Here is a 25315-nt window from a genome sequence, read left to right as displayed (position 1 = left end):
TGAATTTAAAACATCTATTTAAACTTCTTATTATACAATAATTTAAACACGCATAAAAAAAGAAAGCTACAATGAAACTCCTTTATTTATATTTTTATATTGCATAGGCATATATTACATTTTAACACGCATATTTTGTACTGCACAATTTATATATTAAAGTTATATATAACATATTCAAATATGTGCTAGAGAAAACCACTGAAACTAGCACATCAAATCCTTAATTTCGCTGGTATCCCTGTTTAGCTAAGTACAAAAGAGTGAGTCAATATGAAGTTAATCGAAATATCCAACACTGCTTCCAACAATCATTGAGTCTTGACCAAATTTGCTTGTTTCATCTACAACCTCTACCACATCTCACCCATCCATCCTTTTGAATTACTTTGAAGTGAATCCAAGACATTGTATTATTTCATTGGTAAATATTTCTGTGTGTATCTGTAAAAATAGGGACTCAAAAAAAATCCTACCAGATTTTATCTCACCTGAAAAATAACATTAATTTGTTTATATAGTCAAATATCCAGTTATGGTTCACATTTCTCCATTTGGCCTATACACTTACAAATAATGTATTGTCGGGGCCCTGTGGTGTAGTGTTTGTGTCCGGTGTGCTCCACTTCGGCGGCCCAGGTTCGTGGGTTTGGATCCTGGGCGTGGACCTACACCCCTTGCCATGCTGTGGTGGTGACCCACATATGAAGTAGAGAAAGACTGGCACAGATATCAGCTCAGGTCTAGTCTTCCTCAATCAAAACAAATTATTGTTTGAATCAGATCTAAAGAATCATACATTGCAATTGGTTAAAGGAAGAACTTGGAGCTGAACACAGGGATTTGGCCTTCTTGGTGCAGAGCTGTTTTCTACCCCTTTTTGTAGGGCTACAGAATGAAAATCCTAGAATTGAGGCAGATGCAGATGTCACCTAGAATAGTGCTTCTCTAACGGTAATGTGCACACAACCCCCCGAGGGACCTTGTGGAAGTGCAGCTTCTGGTTCAGCAGGTCTGGGGTGGGGTCTGAGATTCTGCATTTCCAGCAAGCTCCTAGGTGATGGGGTGCCGACAAATGGTGAAGCACAGTTTAAATAGCAGGGCTCCAGAACACTTGGCTCCCTGGAGAAGATATTCTCTTGTGATATCCCTGCCTGGTGAACTTGTTACTCAGTGAGCTAGCCTACTCTTTTACAACACGTTTATGGTTACAAATCTCTCCTTTTTCTTATAGGGAGCCAAGGTCTCTGCTATTTTAACTTCCTTTGCTTGGTTCTATCCTGGATGAAAACTCCATAGCACAGTATAGCATCTAAAATTAGGTAAACAAATATTGATTGAAGTGGAATTTGTCATAAACCTGCCCACTGAAGCTACAGAGAATAAATATAGTCCCTTTGATATTGGACAGATTCGACATACTAAAAAATCACAACCATCCCATATTTCTGTGGTTGTTGTTTTTAAACAACAACCACAGGAGGAGAGTTGGATATGTACATCTCAAAGTACCTGTTGCCCCACCTACCACTCAGATCTTACTCATTCCTTGTGTCTGTTTGAGATGCTTGTCACAAAGATCTGGCTCTGATGCCTCCATTTGTACCTACAGATGATGGGAAATGAACAGCCAGAAGGTGATAAGGGAGCCCACAACTGTTCCCTTTCAGTTGGAGCTAGAGAGGCAGCAAACCATAGTGGTTGAGAGCATAGATTCTGGAGTCGGACCACCAGGGTTTGAATCACAGCATCACCACTTACTACCTGAGTGACCATGGGTAGGCTATGTAACTTCTCCATGTCTGAGGTTCCTGGTGTAAAATCAGGATAACAGTAATAATTAACTCAGAAAGGAAGCTAATATTTGTAAAGTGCTTGCCACACAGCTCAATGTTATATATGTTTTTGTTAAATACATGAGTTCCAATTGTGGAAAAGGTTGGGATCACTGAGGAACTGGAGCCTATTTCATAGCCCCTGGGACAGGGAAGGGCTAGGGGTTGAGGCAACATGAGATCTTTCAAGGCTTTCTGGGACCATCTGAGAGTACATCCCCACTGCTCCTCATTAACTCCAGACAATGGGCAACTGTCCTCAGAGGACACCTGATTCTCGCTGTCTCTTCAGGAATAGGGAAGGCATAATTTTAGCGAAGGAAATCTTTCTCTGCTTTGATTTTTGCCTAAACCCATGGCCCAATGCCACATATTTTGAATTTTCCCATGACTTCTTGGAAAACCAGAAGCACAAATGGAGGATGACAGCTGTGGATTTATGTTACAATGATGTGTTGCTTGTGGAATTCTTTGGCATCTCCTTCAGACTGCACTGGATAAATTTGGATTGATTGATTGAAGGTGGTGAGATGGAAACCATGAAGGATCATCTCTCTTCTGCTTCAGAGTTTGATAACTTCTATATGAGTCCATGTTTCTCATCTCTGCCTTGTATCTCATGCTCTACTATGAGTGAAGTGATGTCTCTGAATCAAAGTTGTAGCTACACCTGTTGCTAGTGCACACATCCTGACTGACTTAACTATCTCTCAGTATTTTGTATCTTCTCTGTTGGTCAGTGGTGGAGTTGAGGGAAGAGCATTAATCATGAGAAAACTGAGCTCAAATATAGACCTGCGTCTCACTAATTGAAAGGCATTGAATAAGTCACATCACCCTTCATATATATGGCTTTCTCATCTGCAAAGGAGGGCTCTTTCCATCTATGCCACAGGGATATTTTGAGAATTAAAATAAACAATAATATATGTGATACACTAAATATGCACGACCACACACGTATGTATATTTGATATTCAATGAAATGTCTATTTTTTCTAAACCTACATGGCATGTTTTGAATTTCCTTTATATCATTTATTATTTTTTTCTTGTGTTTCAGTTTTTTTCAGTTGAGTGCCCACTCAAAATTACTGTGATGATGCACTGCGCTATGTACTTTGACTAATACAAAAATGAGACAAACAGGTAGCTTGACATCAACTCTAGATTGTACAAGTATCTTACTGCCCCCACTGGAACCCTCATTCTGCATCATGGCCCCCTTTCTTGAAATGTAGTCAACCTTGTATACAAGAGCCTCTGGCTTGGGTCTCAGTCTCATACTCTTAAATTATTTCATCTCTTTCTGTAACTTTACTTATCAATTCCACAGTGATCTCTGGTAATTTTACTCCAAAGTTTCATATCTTCATTATACTATTTAATTGAATACCTCCATGAAAACGTCCCAAAGGAACCCTTGAAAACATGTTCAAAAAGGAACAAATTTTTCTCAAATTACTCTTTTTCACTATTTTCATTAAAGGCATCGTTTTCCTTTTAGTGGCTCACTAAATTAAAATGGAGGAATAATGTGAGACTGACAGAGCAGTTACGTAGTATGGAGTTCTCCTAAGCGTCTACCTCCTTGGCTCTTCTTTTATACTATCCTCTTTGGCACTTAATATTTCACTATGGAAAATATTTTAACTATCTCATATGATTTGGCCTTGTTGAGTTTACCCATAACAGCAAAATTAACCTTGTGGCGTTCATTATTTAAACATAATGTTGCAGGATTCATTTATTCGTTTAACACAAATTAAGTAGTTACTGTATGTCAGCATTGTCTAAGTGCTGAAGATATAACAGTGAACAAAACAGATGCCAAATCTTCACATTCTTGTGGGGAGAGACAGACAATATATCTATGGAACATTTTCATTGGCAAATTTGAAAATTCCCTAAATGAAATACCTTCATTCCCTCCATGATTTGGACATTCATTCACACAGGTTCATATGCATTTGTAATAAAATGTTTTTTCGTTAAAAAGAAGATATTTTTGATAGTTCTCATTCTTGGTGTTTTAGAGACCCAGAAAGCATTAAAAGCTGAATAACGTCATCTTCTAACATCCATGGATAAATTCTTGGCAATGTGGATTTTCTATAGAAGACAATAATTACATATAGATATGTGTATATATATATATATTTTTTTTTTTTTTTGAGAAAGATTAGCCCTGAGCTAACATATGCCACCAACCCTCCTCTTTTTGCTGAGGAAGACTGGCCCTGAGCTAACATCCATGCCCATCTTTCTCTACTTTATATGTTGGACGCCTGCCACAGCATGGTTTGACAAGCAGTGCCATGTCCACACCCGGGATCCAAACCAGCAAACACAAGGCCACTGAATCAGAAGGTGTGAACTTAACCGCTGTGCCATGGGGCTGGCCTCAATAATTTTATATTTTTACTGGCAGTTAAAAATAGTAGATGATAGAACAACTAGCACACTGTTCTAAGATACATTTAATCTACCTTTCAAAAAATTATCCTGTTTGGAAATATGATATTTAAGGACCATCACTTATATATTTCTAATATTTTGAAAACAATTTATGATTTTCTCATGAACAGAATCCAATATTAGGTAGTGGAGTTCCTTAGTGTGTATTTAGTGACCTGCTGGATTAACTACCTTTGTTTGGGGAAACCACCTACATAATCAGATTTGATCATCCAGAATCAAAGCCTCATCTTCCCTGGGCCATGGTGGAGAAAAATAGTCCCATCATTTCCAATCCTGCTCTTTTTCTTCATTTATTATTTGGCACCCCATATTTTTTGTTACTGTAGCTTTATTTCATGTTATAATTAATTAAATCAGCACTTTATTGTTTTAATTGAATCAGAATGTTTATTACTTTAAAATGCAATAACTCTAGTGATGTGTCATTTTAGTAATATTTCAGGGAGAATCTTGTGCTGTTTAGAAACAGTCCAGCTTAATCAACAACACAGGAAGAACAAAAATATTTCCCCAGGTCAGTTTCTTTAAAGATTTTAATGGATGGCAAATAATGTCTGGTCTGCTTATGTCTGATCATTACCAGATTACAGTTCAGAGACTGATCTTTGCATTTGTTCATGCCGCTTTCCACCAAGAATTATTGTATACACCTTATATTGTGAAAGTTACAGTGATTCATTAAGACGTCTCCTGCCCTAGGAGGCTTGTAAGCATAGTAGGGGTGATTAAGCCTAATAGCCCAATAAAAATTGACATTCAAATAGTGATTTATAGCCTTCAAATCATGGACCAGTGTGATCCTCACATCCTGTGACAGTGGTGGAGCAGATGTTGGTATTCTTAACGTAGATGTAGAAACTGAGCTTCAGATCTTCTCAATTTTGCTCTGCTACTCAGTAGCTTAGCTGAGAAATGAAACCAATATTCCTGTGCTGCCACTCTGCCAAAAGGACAATAAAGTGTGCAAAGGGATAATTTCACTAAGATATATAATAAATTATTTCTAACTTCTAAGAAGAAGAATTTCTAACTAGAAAGATCAAAGTCGCCTCCTTGGAGTGGGAGAACACTGGGACTGGAATTTTCAATGCATCCTAATGGGTAACTGCAGTCTCTGATGTATGACCTCACATTAGTTATGAGGAGATTCTCTTGTTGAAGAGTTTCCCCAGGGCAGTCCTCATGTTCTGATTCCTCAGACTATAAATGAAAGGATTTAACATTGGGCTCACTGCCCTGTACATCACAGTTATCACTACATTCTCTAGGTTATAACTAGTCAGAGGGTAGAAATACATTACCATGACTGTCTCATAATGCAAAGAAACAACTTTGAGGTGGGATCCACAGGTGGAGAAGGCTTTACACATATCTTTGGCGGATGAAGTAAGACTGTTGAAAAGACCTGAACATAGGAGATGATGATGCATAGTAATGGCACAGGGAAAACACCAACACCTATGTACGTCATCTTCACATTGAAGTATATGTCAGAACAGGACAGCTTGAGCAAAGGAGTAATGTCACAGAAGTTGGCTACTTCCTGGTTGCCACAGAAAGACGGACTAGCAGTGAGCAGAGTGTGGGGAGGACATTGGCTTTCCAACCATTCAAGACCCAACAATTAGCAGGACACAAGACCGTGGGCTCATAATTGTTGTGTAATGAAGCGGGCGGCTGATGGCCACAGCACGATCATATGCCATTGCTGCCAAGATGCAGCTATCTGTGTTACCCAAGACAATCAGGAAATACATTTGTGTTAGGCATCCCCCAAAGGAGATGGATTTGGTGTCCAAGAGATGGTTGGTTAGCATCTTAGGGATCATAAGAGAGGAGAAGAAGGTGTCAACAAAGGAGAAGTTGGCAAGGAAAAAGTGCATGGGTTTGTGAAGGCAAATGTCAGAGAAAATGGGCAAGATGATGAGCAGGTTACCAATGTGATGGGGTAAATGAACAGGAAGAGGATGAAGAAGAAGTCTTCTTGTTCATGCTGACCAGTAACTTCAGGGGGATTAAATCCAGGGTAGAGGGTTGGTTTTCTTCTCTCATGGCTCCTTTGTTAAGAAAGGGGAGAGGAATCCAGAATTATTAACGAAGTTACTGTGTGTAACAATGTTCCTTATCCACCAGTTTTGACTCAAATGATCAGCCATCTCTACAACTGAATTTGCTAAATCCAGAGATATCCAATATTTTGGGAAAATATCCTTGTTGGTCAGTGTGACTAATCAACAATTAGCCCTGGACACTCATGTCTAAGAAGTGAGAAATCTATGAATCAGAGGTGTCCATCCTCCTCCATCTCTTCACCACCACCCAAACACCTAGGATTTAATCAATTTACGAATACTTAATATTCATATTGCATGTGCTACATACTTTGTTAGGCTTCTGGAAAAAACACAAATATGTGGAAAATACAATTTATTAATCCTCTATTCAACATGTAGGTCATAGTCTGTGCTCTCAGGGACTTTATAACTTAACGGAGAAGTCAGAATCACACGCTGATTTTATTACACATGGCAAAGAAAGGATAGAATTTTGGAGTCTTTGATAAAATACTTCAATGCAAAGAGTGTGTGAAAACAAGAATTGGCCTGAAAATTAGGAATTATTCCAATGACCAGACTCATAGTAATTCCAGAGCCCAGGAACTAACAGGTATCTACCCTGACACTGGAAGGTTGTAAATCACAAGGGCCAGTGACTTTAGGTCTTAGCATAAACAAACCTAATGAATTTCCTCCCCAAGTGTCTCATTTTCAAAGAAGACTTTCACCACCTCATTTGATAGGCTGTGTCTCTTCACTTGATCTTAGCCAAAAGGCCAAGAAGTGATAGTGTTTATCTCTTTGGGTAACGCTGTAATATGGATAATCAGAAAGCCTTTCTCTTCAGTCTTCTCTTTCCTTTATTTCTTCTTTCTTTTGGTGGCTCATCCAACTCCATAGTCACTTTAACTACTACTTAGTAAACTCTCAGGTCTACGTCTGTAAGCTTCATCTCTCTTTCTCATATTTCTACTTTCAGCCATCTTGCCAACATGTCTGTCCATACCCCATACTCTGCACATCCAACCTGAGTAATTTGCAAGCTTTTTTGAGGATAAAAACCATACTTTGCTTATTTTTATCACCCCCAGGGAGATCATTGTGGAATATTGATCATTGTAAGAACCAGTAAGTTTGCACTTCATATTTCTTAGGTTAAATCAAGGTTTATTTCTTGGCTTCCCCACATGTGGGATCCTTACAGGCACATTCATCCAGTTTATCCATTACTTCTACATCTGATCTTGTTGATTTTTCATTTAAAATAATTCTTACGTAATTCAACTTTTCTACTTACTGTCTCAGAACTTTAACTTGGTCATCTTCATCTTCTCCCTGAAGTATTGTAGTGCTCCCTTAAGTGCTTGACTGTGGATTCCCTCCACTTTGATCCACTTGCACTCTGAGGCATACTATTTATGGCAAAGACCACTAGCTGCTCATCCTAATCCATGTTATTCTCTTCTTCCTGGACATACAATTAGACTACACTTCCCAGACCCCCTTGCACTGAAGTGTGGTCATGTGACTGAGTTCTAGCCAATCCACCTATGTGTTCTGGGCTTTCTCCACACTCTTTTCCCCCTTGTGCCAGCTGGATGGAAATGGCCAGGAGGCTGAACAGGATGGTGGAGTCACATGGTGGAATGAACCTGTGTCCCTAGTTCTCCACATCCAGGAGAGCCACCATCCACCAAGAAGACACTCATAACTGGGACAGTTATATAAGAGGGAAATAAACTTTTATTCTGTTTAAACCGTTACACATTTTGTCATGTCTTTGTTACTATAGTCCAGGATATCTTAAGGAATTCACTAATTTTTCTAAAGAGAATTGTACTCAATAATTAATTCAATCTATAATTAATTCAATCACCAATTCTTGATGTATCCTATAGTATGCATGTGAAATATAGGCTAGGCATCTGGATTCAGTTTAAATTATATTTCCCCCAAATATGATGTGCTTTTTCATCTCTGTACCTAGAGAAATTTGGTTTCCTTTCTTGAAATGTCTTACCCTATCTTAACACAGAATCACAGTATCTCAGGGTTGGGAGGGTTCAATAAAGATAAACGGCTCAGAGTCTATTGTTATTTCACATAGTGTGGAAGTGTAATATTTTGGAGGTGGTGTTCTTAGCAACATAGTGTGCCAAGCTAATGTCACTAGGTCCCATTCTAATTAAAATACATAGAAATTTTAGATAAATGTAGACATTAATACAAAACACACATAGCCAGACCTAAAAGAAAGAAATAGGAATACATAGATATGAGAAAAAAAAAAAAAATGAAAACTCAGAGCAAGAGTTATAAGCTATAGCTGATGCTGTTGTGCCTCCTTGGGGTTTCCACTCAAAAATATGGCACTAAAGGCGACTGTCTCACGTGTTAATTCCCCTCTGGTACAGGAGATGTGCCACAGATCTGCATGAAGTAGAGAGCTAATTGAGATCTCTGCAAAAAACACTTGAAGTGTTGCCCTATGTGTGAAATAATAGTAGAAAAATTTTTCATCATGTTAGAATTTGAAAGGAAAGAACAAAAGGATAAAATTCACAGAAAATATGATTGTGTACAAATAAAATCCAAGGGAATCTCTAGATCAATCAAGGATTCCCTAGGAAATCTCTGGAGATAACAGCAAGTTTGTTTGACACAAACCAATATTAAAAACAATCAATACTGTTCTTATACTTAAATAATACTAAAGCAGAAAATATAATTTAAAAAATACTCTTCATTCACAATAGCAGTAGAAAATATTAAGGAATCCAGAAATAATTCTAACAAAAGAAGTCCAACTGGTTTGAAAAATTTCAAAACTTTACTGAAGGACAAAAAAGGAATATCTGAAAAAATGCAGAGATAAGCAATGTTAATGATGAGAATCAATGTGGTAAAAATTTCAGTTCTCCTTCAATTAAGGTATGAATTCAATGCAATTCCAATCAAAATATCACAAGATTTTTTAAACACTAAATTTCACCTGCAGAAGAATAAGGAGCCAAGAGGAGCTAAGACAATTCAAGGATACAGAATAAGGAGGAAGGAATTGCCCCATTAAGTGTCAAAATGATTTATTAGGGTAGTTGAAATCACGGAGTAGTACTGGTGGAGGGAGTGAAATGTAGATTCACGTAACAGGATAGACAGTCAGACGCAGATCAAGCATTTATTAGAAGTTGGTATATAACATGGGTTGGTTTAGAAATGCACAAAGAAAGGATGACCATTTTGACTGACCAGTTTTGTAGAGTGTTGGAACAATGAGATACCCATACCTAAAACGTTATACAGAAAAATAGTTCTTAAAGAATTAATTGTGAAAAACAAAACTTCAAAAAATTTAGAGGAATATATAAGCATATCAAATTAACATATTGTACTCCTTAAACTTATAAAATATTATATGACAATTATATCTTGATAAAGCTGGAAAAAATTTACAGAAAAATGCGTTTATGATATCAGGGAAAGAGTTAATTTCTTGAAGCAGGCACAGAACATACAAAACGTAAGAAAAATATGTTAAACTTAGACTACTTTAAATTTAAAACATTTGTGTTAAAAAAAACACTAAAAAGAAAGGGGAAAGGCAAATCATGGAGTGGAAAGAAGTATTTACTACACACATAATCAATAAAGGATTAGTATTCAGCATGCATGAGTCGTACACACTAGTAAGAAACAGACCAAAACCCAGTAAGAAATAATGGACAGCAGGCTTGAATAGGCAAGTCGTAGAAGGAGAAGCTGGTCTGGCCAATAAACAAAAGGAAAGATGTTCAACCAAATTAAAACAAAATTTAATTTAACATTCCTCATCTCGGAACATGTAAAAGTATAAAAGTCTGAAAATTTCATGTATTGGGAAGAAATGGAAAAATTAGTATTGCCATTTGAAGAACAATTAGCCCATCTCTAGGAAAGCTGAAATTCATCCACCTGTGACCCAGCAATTCCACTTCTAGGTTAGACCCTAGAGAAACTCTGGCATATGTGTTCATGAACACATTCACAGGGCTGTGTACTGTCATAGAGGAAACTTGGAAATGGCCTACCCATGGAGGAATGGATAGGTAAATTGTGTCAATTTCTTATGAAAGAATTCTGTACAACAGTAAAAGTGAATGAATTCATGTGGACAAATTTAAAAAAATAGGACGGGAAAAGCAAATTACTGGAAGATATATTCTGTATCGCACAATATATACACATTTTGATACCTAAAATAATACATGTTCATGTAGTAAAAATATAAATCTTGACTGGGAGTATATACCGACTCTGGAAAACCGGTTACCTCTGGAGTGAGAGGGAGGAAAATAAGATTTTGAATGGGGCAAAGAGAATTTCAAGTATATCTGTAAAATTTATTTGTTTAAAAAACTTGGGGTCCAGCCCCGTGCCCGAGAGGTTAAGTCTGTGCGGTCTCCTTCGGTGGCCCAGGGTTTCACTGGTTCGAATCCTGGGCGCGGACATGGCACTGGTTGTTGGGCTATGCTGGGGTGGTGTCCCACATGCTGCAGCTGGAAGGACTCACAACTAAAAATGCACAACTATGTACCGAGGGGCTTTGGGGGAAAAAAGGAAAAATAAAAAAATCTTGAAAAAAAATTTGGAGCAAATATCACGAAATGTTACATTTGTTAAACCTAGGTGATGAGTTTTTGTTATGTCTTTGTCATTCTGATATTTTAACAAGGTCATAAGAAACTAATTTAAAATAAAGATTTTAAAGGTTTGATGATAACTGGGTTCAGAGTGTGGCTAAAGAGCTGGGTGGCTCAAGTCCATTTTCACTGGATGTAGGAGATAGAGTGTTGGTTTTGAATAGGTTGAGAATAAACAGAAGTTCATGCTGGAAAGAGGGATTCAGGGGCCATATATCATGCTAAGAGTGAAGGTTATAATGAAAAAAGGTTCAGGTTATAGGAAGAAAAGTAGTAAGTGGATGCAAGTAGGGATAGATTTTGACACTATTTTGCTATGTTCTTTAATTGTCCGATGCCACCCCTCCCTGCTCATTCATTTTGTGTACACCTGCTCTTTGAACCAATGGTGATCTCCAGCCTCTTACCCTCTGTGTAGTAGCCAGCCCAGTTCTGGCACTTTCATCTCTCACCAGCATACACCCCATGGCCGTGCACCCAAGACAACATGTCTATACTTTTACTTCCCTCTTCCTGGGTAGCCAAGGGATAGTGGAGAAATCACACAAATGTGGGGAATCAGCCTGGAAAAGAAGTTTGGGGTTATATTGTGGAGAATTTTGAAGCAACATAAGATCTTTATACTTTATTCATTACATAACAAAAATTAATATAGTGGATGTGGACTGCATTATGCTTTCTCGTGATAGGGATATGCACTCTTTTGTTTAATACAAACACAGGTATTTGGGTACATAAAATGATGAAAAAGGCAACATGCTGAATGACAAATGTGGTGCAAAGACAACGACAAGTTGATAAAAAAATAAAACAAGAGTTAAAGAAGGTAAGAAAAGATCTGCACCAGAAAAGAAGTGATTGGTATAATCAATGTGAGAACTAAAGACACAAGGAACCAGAGGAGAGAAGTTTCTGAGCCCAGAAACTTGAGGATCCATAGTGTTAGATGTTAAGGTATCATTACAGGGAGAGATGATTTCTGCTGAAACTTTGAAAAGAAAGATAAAAGAACCAGATGCCCCCAGGGAGAGGAGCCAGGAGATGCATCAGCATGGATGCTAGAGGCTGATTAAGCCAGAGTTCCAGGAAGTGCTGGGCTGCTGAAATCCGTTTTCCTGTAAAGTGTTTGTGCTCTGAGATATCTGTCACATAAGTGTGACAGTGCTGAGGACACTTTTTCAGGGACACAAGAGGCCAAATGCTTCCTCTTGGCATAAGGGTTGGCAGACAAGGCCAAAGAAATATCTTCCAAGTGCTTTGACAATGAAACAACATAATTTTCTGACTGAGAGTGTTGGTATCCACCATTGAACGTGGCTGTATAAGGTGGATTTGTAGCACCTAAGTCAATAGGGTTATGCGAGTGTACGTGCACACACACACACACACACACACACACACACACACAATATTACTTAGGGAGGTGGAGAGCTCAGGGCTGAGATAACCAAAACTACTCCTTCCTCATTCTGTTTTTCATGGTTAAGGGCCCAATGATAACCATTGTCAGAAGGGCAGGGTACTGTCTCTCTCTCTCTCTGTGTTTTGTCCATCCAGTCTTGAGACCTTGAGTTCTGGATTCAGGCCAATGTGTGAGTCCTAGTTTTGTCACTACCTCTCTGTGTGACTTTAGAAAAAATTCACCGTTGTTTTCATTTGATAAAATGACAAAATAATTCTACTTACCTCTTGAGGATGTTGTGAGGATCGAAGGAGATAATGCAGGTAGTGCACTTGCTGGCTGTCTATCCTCTGATGTCACTGGCATAAAGACACTGTCTCCACATCCATGGCCCCTACGTGGAGAGTCAGCTTGATGCGGGGTCGGTGAGCCGAGGAGTCAAAAGAAAGATTTCTTAGACTCTCAAGATCTGGCAGTAGTGCTCTTTTATTTAGAGAATAGAATAGTGTGGAATAGCATGGGGACAGGACCCATGGGCAGTCAGAGCTTCTGCTGCTGCCACTTCTGCTGCCCCCGCTGGCGTGGGGACAGAGCCCATGGGCAGGCAGAGCCGCTGCTGCTGCCCCCGCTGGCATGGGGACAGGACCCATGGGCAGGCAGAGCTGGTGCGTGGGGACAGGACCCACGGGCAGTCAGAGATCCTGCTGCTGCCCCTAGTTGAGGGTTAGGGCTAAATTTAAGGCATGGGCATGTGAGTTATCTCTTTACAAGACAAAGAATATGTAAAAAGCTAAAATGGTAGATAAGAATCAAACCGGATTGAGTAAATGGCAGAAGTCACCGCTTGAATTTTATCCTCGGCTAAAGACAAAGGAGGATTTGTCGGGGGGAGGGTCAGTTACATGAGGTTGCCAGACAGTAAACAACTTAAGTTCTTGCCTTCCCCATTAAGAGTTTCCAGAGATAAGGCCATCCCCCCTTCCTCCTGGCTCAGAGAGGGAGGCATCTTCACAGATAGAGGTTTCCCTTAGAAATGTAAATGTTTCCCAACAAAGGAGCAAACCAATTCCAGAGAGGGAGGCATGGAGATTTCCTTCACAAATGCAATTGTCTCTGATCAAAGGGCAAACAAATTCCACTCCTTGGAGCCTGCTTCTTATCTGTAGTTTTAAAAGTAACCAGCCTAAAAATCCTCATCATAAACTGTTTTAAAATTAAGCAGCCTAAAAATCCTCATCAAGCTCAGATGCTGTCAAAAAGGATCCTGGTCCTGTGGCCTTCACTCCTCTTCCACAAATGGGAAGTTTACAGCCAGCTGGTCTAGCACCTCTTAGCATCCCTTTTTGGAGGCAGGCATGCTGCAGAAAGTGCCAGGAGTATTCCTGGTAGTGGATCTCTGGTCCTCTTTCCTGAGGCAGAGGAGATAGGAGTGGATGATTTGGAAAGAGGAGTCCCAAGTTTTCCAACCAAGGAGCAGAAGGGTTGGAAAGAGCTGTTCTGGATGGAGTGTGAAGATGAGGATTCTAGTTTCCTCCTCAAGGAAGCAGGATGGGTCATAGGATAAAGAAAATTGTGAATTATTCACCAGATTACAAAGTCTCTTGAAACAGCACCCCCTACATCTTTATTCTGACTATAATCAGAGAAATTGCTGAGACTCATTACACACTCTTACAGCTATTCTCTGAGGGGACACAGTGGTTCTCAAGAGTAATAATTCCCAGAATTCTTTTCTAGAAGGGAGGATGGTTGGAGGGTTTTCCAGAGAGATGTCTTCTGGATCCAAGCTCTGGGTTGACCTATTCTAGCCTCTTTGTTGAAACGGGGACCTCTCTCCTCTGCTGTTCAGCACAAACTGGAACCACTCCTTGAGATACTAGGGCTGTGCTACAACTGAGCTCCTGGTCTTTATTCTAGGCTGTGCTGAAGCCTTTCTGGTGTTAAATGTGCAAAGAATTGTATTTCATCTTTTGTCTATGATTTGCCTTGAGGACGGTTATGGTGGAAGTTAAACTTTCTTTCTTTCTAGTATTTTGACAGGAAGTCTCCGAATTTGGAACTAGATGTTATCTAGTCCACTTCGTGTATGTATCACCTTTATAACAGTTCTGATTAATGTAATTATGCCATGATTTAGCCCTTCCTGTGGCAGAGAGGTCACTACCTTTCTGCAGAGGACCATGGTGAAGACTGTGAACTCTGGCTGGGTTTCAGTCCAGGCTCTGCCTCTTACTGCCTGTAACTGACCTTAGACATTTATTTAGTGTAGCTACTCATCTCTGTAATTGGAATAGCAACAGCAACAATCACAACACCCCCATAAAGCTGTTATGAGTATCAAATGAATTAATGTCTAAAAAGTTCTTAAATCAAGCATGGCAAATAATTAGCACTTAGTCGTTGTCAACTGTTATTTTACAATCTCTATACTACTGTGTTTATTGCCTGTAATATTACCCATCAAGTATTTATTTTACTACTAGTCATGTAAATGTTGGACAGTACTCTGAATGTTGAATGACATTTTCCTCTAGACATGCTTCAGTTTATGCCTCCTATTTGCTCTGTTGTTACCTTCTCCATGATGAGATCATGCTCCAGTGTCCAGGACATGGACTCTCAGATACAGAAAAGATGACATCCCATGATAATATTTTCTTCTTGGTAACCACATTTTGTTCTTGGTGTCCTTCTCGGTATCTCTTACTACATTCAAGTTTTGTTTACTGAGTACCCATTAGAGGCAAGGAATTGTGCAACGACATATAAGAAAACTATGAAGAAAATGATACTTTAACATTCAAACATTTGCAAAATATTTTCTGTGGAAAGTGACTACAGCTTTCTTTATGTATCAAAGGAATCTCTGACCTTCTCCTCCCTCCAAAGGTAAAAACTGCTTTGCTGAAAGGAACTAAGTTTAATTGTCTGTTGGCAAATTCCAGGCTTGGTAAATCCTTCTCACTGAAGATGTTTTTAAAAATCTATGAAATATATTTGCAGAGTAAGAAAAGAGGAATACCGTCTTAAATACTTGGAGGAAAAACTTATACTTGAAAGAAATTTGAGAAAGAGAAGAAAAAATTTTTTAGAAATTACTTTTTTTCATGTTCTTAAGACATCAAAAAAGGAGACAGTATAAAATGGAAATAAATTTACGTGAAACTTGAAATAGCAGACAAAAATTAATAAAGAGTAGAAAAAATATTTTAATTGACATTTTAGGCAAAATTGACATCAGAAAAGTAAATTCATAAGAAAAGTAAGAGGAAAAAATTTCTCTCATAAAAGAGAACCCTCCCCAAAGATATCAGCAGATTTCTCAGCAGAGACCTTGCAGTCCAGGAGATAATGGGGTGATAAATTCAAACCGCTGGAAGAAAGCAACTGCCAACCAAGAATGTTTACCCCATAAAGTTGTCTTTCAGAAATGAATGTGAGACAAAGACTTTTTCTAACAAACAGAAGCTGAAGGAGTCCATTACCACTAGACCTGGTTTACAAGAAAGTCTCAAAGGAGTTATTCAAGCTTAAATGAAAGGTCACAAATTAGCAGCATAAAAACATATGAAAATATGCAACATATTAGTAAAGATAAGCAAATAATCAGACATACCAAGTGTCTTTTCTGACCACAATGATATGAAAGGAGAAATGAGTAAGAGGAGGAAAACTGGAAACACAAATGTGTGGAAGGTAAAAAACATACTCTTTAACAATTGATGGGTTAAATAAGAAATCAAAGGAAAATTAAAAGTATATTTGAAACAAATGAAAATGGAAACACAACATACCAAAACCTACGGGATGCTGCAAAAACAGCTTTGAGAGAGAAATTTATTGTAATAAATATATTAAGAAAAAATAGAGGATTGCTCGGAAGATGGAGATGTAGGAGGATTCTGAAATTACCTCCTCATACAGACAACAAACTTACAACTACTCTTGGAACAATTACTCTTGAGAGAGAACTGAAAACTGTATAAAAAGAACACCCACAACAGGGGGCAGTGCTGACTGAGGTGAAAAAGGAAGAAATTTTTTTTTGGAGAGGACAAAGCCACATTCTAGCTGTGGTGCTTCATGGCAGGGAGCAATCTTAAGGTACAAAGCTTTTCTGGAGGAGTAGGAGAAGGAGCGCATAACCACAATAAGCGGCTTTTGGACTAAGTGAAGCTGAGAAGAGTGCCATAAGATGTGGCTTTGCTGTCTATTATCAACAACGAGGAATACCCACAGAAAAGCTATCAGACATAGGGGAAAAAAAAGCCTGCTCTTAAAAGACCCATACACAAATTCATCTATTTCAGAAAACAACCTAAAATCACCAGAAAGAAAGGTCCACAGTCCTTTGGTGAAAAGAGACTCACTTGATAGGCTGTGGGCACGACTTGGCGAGAAGTGAGACCTCACAGCCTGGGACCACCTCCCTAAGGACTGAGACATTGGTGGCAGCCATTATTATGACTTAGTACAGGTGTGCTGACAAAGATGCTGGCCTACGCCAGTGGAGTTTTTACCCTGGCCAGTTAGTGCAGGGGTCTGCCCCACCCACAGGAGGACTGATTTAATCCAGCTCAGCCAGGCAAGTAGCCTGCCCTAGGGACTGATTCCACTCAACAGCAAGCCCTTGGGCAACTTGTGGGCCCAAATGGGTGGAGTGTGTTGGACCTCCGTGTTGGAGTGAGAGGGTCTGCCTCTGTGGGGCAGGGTGTGTCTGAGGGGCAGGGTGAATACAAGGGGCAGGCTGTGTTGGTGGAGTGTGTGGGGCCTCTGTAGTGGGGCAACTGGGTCTGCTTTAGTGGGTCAGGGCATGTGCATGGGGTGGGACTGTGTTGACAGGGTGTGTGGGCCTGCAGGGAGTGGAGCTTGTCAGATGTAGCAGACTTGTGCTTCTTAAATGGTCACATAGGGGATCAGCCCCAACTTTGAGTGCCTGAAACAGTTGTCTGCTGCTACACCTGGGACCAACCCCACCCAGCTGTACTCCTGAGAGAGCTGACAACAGCCTTGCAGGCTGGAAGTCTACAGCAATTGTAAGCCCTTGTGCCTAGCAACCAGCCATGCTAAGGCCTACTCACTTAACAGAAAAACTGCAGCAGGAATGTGCTATTAGACCTTATAGCCAACTGTGCTGGGGCTCCCCATACCTGATAAAGTGACTGAAGGGACCATAGCAGCCACACGCAGTTGAGCATTACCACCAGCCAGCCAGGGGGACAGCCTAGCCTCCCCTTGCACCTGAAGCAAGAGAAGCCCTGCCACAACAGAAGGAATCACAGAACCCACATAGGGGACACTCCTGGAACATGTGGAACTGGTCACTAGAGGGAAGCACACTGCTGGGCCTCATAAGGCATCTCTTACATAAGGCCATCTCTGTAAGATTGGAAGAGGTAGCTGATCTGAATAATACATAGATACAAGCACAGAGAAAGACACAAAATGAGGGGGAAAAAGAATATGCTCCAAATAAGGAAATAGGACTAATCCTCAGAAAAAGAACTAATTGACACAGAGTTAAACAATCTATCTGATAAGGAGTACAAATTAATTGTCACAAGGATGTTCACTGATCTCAGGAGAGAAATAGTTGAATTCAGTGAGAACTTCCACAAAGAATTAGGAAATATAAGAAAGAACCAATCAGTGGTGAAGAATACAATATTGGAAATGAAAATTCACTAGAGGGACTCAATAGCAGAGTAGATGATACAGAAGAATGGACCAGTGAGCTGGATGAAGGACTAGAGGAAATCACCCAAGCTGAACAGATAAAAGAAAAAAGAATTAAAAAGAAAAATGGCAGCCTAAGGGACCTCTGGAACAATATCAAGCACACTAACATCCATATTATAGGTGTTCCAGAAGGAGAAGAGAGAGACAAAGGGGGAGATAATCTATCTGAAGAAATAACAGTTGAAAACTTTCCTGACCTAGGAAGGAAACAGACATCCAGGTACAGGAGGCACAGAGGGCACCAAACAAGATAAACCCAAAGAGGCTCACACCAAGATACATTATAATTAAAATGTCAAGAATTAAAGATAAAGAGAGAATCCTAAAAGCTGCAAAAGAAAGGCAACAAATTACGTAAAAGGAAACCCCATAAGGTTACCAGCTGACTTCTCATCAGAAACCTTACAGGCTAGAAGGGAGTTGCATGATATATTTAAAGTGCTGAAAGAAAAAAAACTATAACCAAGAATACTCTACTTGGCAAGATTATCATTCAGAATGGAAGGAGAGAGAAAGAGTATTACAGATGAGCAAAAACTAAAGAAGTTTATCACCAAGAAATCAGCCTTACAAGAAATGCTAAAGGGACTTATTTAAGAGGAAAAGAACCACAAATAGGAATAAGAAAATTATTTAAAAAAAATCCCAAACAATAAAATCACTGGTAAAGGCAAATATACAGTAAAGGTAGCAGATCAACCACCTATGAAACTAATTTGAAAGTGAAAAGAAAAAGTAATAAAATTATCTACTTCCATGATAAGAAAGTAATGGATACACAGGCACAAAAAGGAGGTTAAACTTGATATCAAAAACATAAAATGTGGGAGGAGGGGAGTAAAAGAATAGGGCTTTTAGCAAGAGGTCAAACTTAATGAGACCATCAACTTAATATAGATTGCTATATACATAGGTTATTATATATGAACCTCATGATAATCACAAACCAGAAACCTATAATAAATACAAAAAAAAAATTAAGAGAAAGAAACCCCAGAGTGATACTAAACAAAACCATCAAACTGCAAGAGAGGAGAGCAAGAGAAGAAAGGAACAGGGAACTACTAAACACCCAGAAAAAAAAGTAACAGAATGGCAATAAGTATATTCTTATCAAGAGCTACCTTAAATGTCAATGGAGTTAATGCTCCAATCAAAAGGCATAGGGTAGCCTATTGAATAAAAAAAAAAAGACCCTTCTATATGCTGCGTACAGGAGACACACTTCAGACCTAAAGACACTCACAAATTGAAAGTGAAGGGATGGAAATGATACTCCATGCAAATGGCAATGACAAGAAAGCTGGGGTAGCAATACTTATATCAGACAAAATAGAGTTTAAAACAAAAAATGTAACAAAAGGCAAGAAAGGCACTACATAATGATAAAGGGAACAATTCAACAAGAGGCTATAACACTTTTAAACATCTATGTACCCAATATAGACGCACCTAAATAAGGCAATTATTATCAGACATAAAAGGAGAAATAGATAGCAACACAATAATAGTAGGAGACTTTAAGACTCCACTTACACCAATGGATAGATCATCCAAACAGAAGATCAGTAGAGGAACACTGGCCTTAAATGACATTAGACAAGATGGATTTAGTAGATATATACAGAACATTCCATCCAAAAACTACAGAATACACATTCTTTTCAAATGCACATGGAACGTTCTCCAGGATAGATCCCATATTAGGCCACAAAACAAGTCTCAATAAATTCAAGATGACTGAAATGATACCAAGCTTCTTTTCTGACCAGAAAAGTATGAAACTAGACATCAATTACAGGGAAAAAATCAGAAAAGCCACAAATATTTGGAGATTAAACAAAATGCTTCTGAACAATGATTGGGTCAAGGAAGAAATCAAAGAAGAAATAAAAAAATACTTGGAGACAAATGAAAATGAAAATATGGCATGCCAATATGTATGGGATAGAGCAAAAGCAGTTCTAAGAGGGAAGTTTATAGCAATTCAGGCCTACCTCAACAAACAAAAAAAATTCCAAATAAACACTCTAATAGTGCACTAAAGGGAGTGGAAAAAAGAAGAACAAACAAAGCCCCACATCAGTAGAAGGAAGGAAATAATAAAAATCAGAGCAGAAATAAAGGAAATAGAGACTAAAAAAAAAAAAAGCAGAAAAAAATCAATGAAACTAAGAGCTGGTTCTTTGAAAAGATAAACAAAATTCACAAGCCTTTAGCTAGACTCACCAAGAAAAAAAGAGAGAAGGCTCAAACCAATAAAATCAGGAATGAAAGAAGGGAAATTACAATGGACACTTCAGAAAAGCAAAAGATTGTAAAGGAATACTAAGAAAAGCTATATGCCAAAGAATTGGATAGTTTAGAAGAAATGGATAAATTCTTGGAATCACAAAACCTTCCAAAACTGGATCAAGAAGAAGTAGAGAATTTGAATAGACCAATCACCACTAAGGAGATCAAAACAGTAATCAAAACCCTCCCCCAAAATAAAAGTCCAGGACCAGATGACTTCCCTGGTGAGTTCTACCAAACTTTCAAAGAAGACTTAATACCTGTCCTTCTCAAACTCTTCCAAAAAATTGAAGAGGAAGAGAAGTTTACTAACTAATTCTATGAAGCCAACATTACCCTGATACCAAAACCAGACAAGGGCTTCAAAAAAAAAAAAGAAAAGGAAAATTACAGGCCAGTATCACTGATGAATGCCAATGCAAAAATCCTCACAAAATATTAGAAAATCAAATACAACAATATGTTAAAAATATCACACATCATGATCAAGTGGGATTCATTCTAGGGATGTAGGGATGGTTTGTCATCCGCAAATCAGTCAATGTGATATACCACGTTAACAAAATGAAGAATAAAAATCACATGATCATCTTAATAGATGCAGAAAAAGCATTTGAAGAGATACAACATCCATTTATGATAAAAACTCTAAATAAAATGGGTATAGAAGGAAAGTACCTCAACATAGTAAAGGCTATTTTTGACAAACCCATAGGTAACATCATTCTCAGTGGAGAAAAACTGAGAGCTCCCTCTAAGAACAGGAACCAGAGAAGGATACTCACTTTCACCACTCATATTTAACATCGTATTGGAAGTTCTAGCCAGAACAATCAGGCAAGACAAGAAATAAAAAGGATCCAAATTTGAAAGGAAGAAGTGAAACTGTCACTATTTGCGGATGTCATGATTTTATGTATAGAAAATTCTACAGAATCCACCAAAAAACTTTTAGAAATAATAAATGAATATGGTAAAGTTACAGAGTACAAATCAACATACAAAAATCAGTTGTGTTTTTATACATTAACAACGAAGTAGCAGCAAGGGAAATTAAGAATACAATCCCATTTACAATTGCAACAAAAAGAATAAAATATCTAGAATAAACTTAACCAAAGAGGTGAGAGATCCATACACTGAAAACTATAAAACATTCTTGAAAGAAATCCAAGAAGACACAAAGAAATGGAAAGATATTTTGTGCTCTTGGATTGGAAGAATTAGCATAGTTAAAATGTCCATACTTCCTAAAGCAATCTACAAATTCAATGCAATCCCTATCAAAGTTCCAAGAACATTTTTCACAGAAATAGAACAAAGAATTCTAAAATACATGTGGAACAACAAAAGACTCTGAATAGCCAAAGGAATCCTGAGAAAAAAGAACAAAGTTGGAAGTATCACACTCCCTGACTTCAACATATACTACAAAGCCATAGTAACCAAAACAGCATGGTACTGGCATAAAAAGAGACACACAGATCAATGGAACAGTATTGAGAGCCCAGAAAATACCCCACACATCTATGGACAGCTAAATTTTGACAAGGGAGCCAAGAACATACAATGGAGAAAGGAAAGTCTCTGCAATAAATAGTGTTGGGAAAACTGGACAGCCACATGCAAAAGAATGAAATTAGACCATTATTTTACACCATACCCAACAATTAACTCAAAATGGATTAAAGACTTTAATGTAAGACCCAAAATCATTAAAATTCTAGAAGAGAACAAAGGCAGTACACTCTTTGACGTCGGTCGTAGTAGCATATCTTCAAGTCCTATGTCTGACTAGGCAAGGGAAACAACACAAAGAATAAACAAATGGGACTACGTCAAACTAAAAAGCTTCTGCACAGCAAAGGAAACCATCAACAAAACGAAAAGACAACCTAAAAATTGGGAGATGAAATTTGCAAAGCATGTATCTGATGAGGGGTTAATATCCAAAACATATAAAGAAATCATACATCTTAACAACAAAAGAAACTAACAACACAATTAAAAAATGAGCAAAAGATCTGGACAGACATTTTTCTAAAGAAGATATACAGATGGCCAACAGACACATGACAAGATGTTCAACATCCTTAATTATTAGGGAAATGCTAATCAAAACTACACTGAGATATCACCTCATGCCAGTCCGAATGGATATATCTAATAAGACAGGAATTAACAAGTGTTGGAGAGGAGGAGGAGAAAGGGAATTCTCATACTCTGCTGCTGGGAATGTAAACTGGTGCAGCCACTATGGAAAACAGTATGGAGATTCCTAAAAAAATTAAGAGCAGAATTACCATAATATCCAGCTATTCCACTGCTGGGTATTTATTGAAAGTACATGAAAACATGAATGCATAAAGATATGTGCACCCCTGTGTTCATTGCAGCATTATTCACAATAGCTTAGACTTGGAGGCAACCTAGGTACCCATAAAGGGATGAATGGATAAAGAAGATATGGTATATATACACATTGTAGTACTACTCAGCCATAAAAAAGATGAAATCTTGCCATTTGCGACAACATGGATGGACCTTGAGGGTATCATGCTAAGCAAAATAAAGCAGAGAGAGAAAGTCAAATACTATATGATCTCACTCATAATTAGAAGATAAAAAGAACAGCAAACAAACACAGAGACAGAGACTGGATTGGTGGTTACCAGAGGGGATGGTAGGAGGAAGGAGGGCAAAAGGGTTGAGTAGGCACATGTGTATGGTGATGGATTGTAATTAGTTTTCGGGCTATGAACATTATGTAATCTCCACAGATACCAAAAGACAAGGATGTACACCTGAAATTTATATAATTTTAGAAACCAATGTTACCTCAATTAAAAAGGAAAATGAAAGATGTCATATAGTAAACTAATTTTATACCTCATGAAACTAAAAAATGAGAACAAACTAAGCCCAAATTTAGCAGAAGGAAGGAAATACAAAAGATTAGAGTAGGACTAAATGAAATAGAAGCCCCCCATACCCCAAAAAACAACCATTAGAAAAGACCAACGAAAGTAAGAGCTAATGTTTTGAAAAGATGAACAATAAGGCTGGGGAAAAAAGGAAAAAGAAACAACTGAAAAATTTTAAAATAATAATGTTAATTTAATCCAATATTCCAAAATATCATCATTTCAACATGCAATCATTATTTTATAATAGTATTGAGATATTTTAGAATATTTAAAGTCCAGAGTGTATTTTACAATTACTATAAATTTCAAGTTGGACTAGCGCATTTCAAGAGTTCTACAGCCTCATGTGGTTAAGGGCTAAATATTTGGGGTAGCCCCTATAATTGGGTTTTTACTGATTCATGGGCAATGGCCAATGGCCTAGCCATACGGTCAGGCAGCAAGACAGTGGAAACATAGCCTACTAAGGGGATGCCCATATGGGGCACAGCCCTATCGAAATCACCATGGGAATCTGAGGGGTGCATTAAAATAGGACATGTTGATGCCCATCAGAAGAACTCCTTTCCAGGTTGGAAGGTGGTTGAAATTGCAAGAAAACATCCCCGTGTGCTCACTTGAGGGGGCCACCTGGATCCATTAAGTGAGTGGACTTGGGGTATTGCAGCAATGCAGAAATGGGCTGAATCCAGACATTTCCCTTGCGCTCCCTGGAGCACAAAATGCCAATAAGAACTGTCATGTCTGCCGGCAAAAGAAACAGACATTGCAGATGTCTATGTAGCAGATTGCCTGGGGGGAAGCCCCTGATCTTGGTGTCCAAGAGATGGTTGGCCAGCATCTTAGGAATGGTTACAGAAGAGAAGAAGATGTCAACAAAGGAGTGGTTGGCAAGGAGAAAATACATGGGGTTGTGAAGACGAATGTCAGAGTGAATGGCCAAAATGGTGAGCAGGTTTCCAATCAATGTGATGGGGTAAATGAACAGGAAAAGGATGAAGAAGAAATCTTCCTGTTCCTGATGACTGCTAACTCCCAGAAGGATGAAATCCAAGTTAGAGGACTGGCTGTTTTCTTTCACGGACACTTCGTCAGGAAAGGAGAGAGAGAAATTCAGAATTATTAGTGAAGAGCTGGATGTAATGATCTTCCTTAACCACCACTTTTGACTCCTGTGGTGGCTGTGTCTATAGCTGAATTTACTAAATCCAGAGATAGCCAATACATGGGGGGAAAATCCCTGTTGGTCAGTGTGACTAGTTGACAATTAGCCCTGGACAATCATATGTAAGAAGTGAGTAATCTTGAGTCAGAGGTGTCCCTCCTCCCCAACCCCAGTACCATCACCCAAACTTCTACTGTTTACTCATTTAACGTATAACTAAGGTTCATATTCAATGTTATAGAAACTTTGTTAAGCCTCATGGAAAAATCTTAAACACGTGAACAATACAGTTTATTCATCCGTTTACTTGTACATGACACAAGTCTCTGCTCTCCAGGACCTTACAACTTAATGGAGAATCCTAAATCACACTAATTTTATTACACATGAAAAGGAGAGGATAGTATTTTGGGGTCTTTGAAAAAACATTCCAGTACAAAAGATGTTCAGTGCAAGGAGCACTCTGCATAATTAGAAATTGTTCCACTGACCAAGCTCAGAATGAGCCCCGAGCCCAGGAGTTAACAAGTGTCTATACTGGCATCAGGTGATTGTAAATCACAAAGACCACTGACGTTAGGTTGTAAGAAAACAAGATCAGTGAATTTATGTCCCGGGTATCCCATTTTTAAAGTAGATATTCACTTTAAAAGAATTTTTCTTTCTTTTTTTTTTTTTTTTTTGTGCAGAAGATTGTCCCTGAGCTAACTTCTATTGCCAATCTTCCTTTTTTTG

The 25315-nt window shown here is 38.4% G+C and overlaps 1 pseudogene; it reads right to left on the bottom strand.

Annotated features, from left to right (window-relative positions):
• Positions 1–5452: 5452 nt before the first annotated feature.
• LOC124247209 (olfactory receptor 1A1-like) overlaps positions 5453–25315 on the bottom strand; it is a 20189-nt pseudogene continuing 326 nt past the window's right edge.

This window comes from Equus quagga, chromosome 11, assembly GCF_021613505.1.
Source record: "Equus quagga isolate Etosha38 chromosome 11, UCLA_HA_Equagga_1.0, whole genome shotgun sequence".
Lineage (NCBI taxonomy): Eukaryota > Metazoa > Chordata > Mammalia > Perissodactyla > Equidae > Equus > Equus quagga.
Note: the sequence above shows the minus strand (reverse complement) of the source record. Positions and strands in the feature narration are given on the sequence as shown.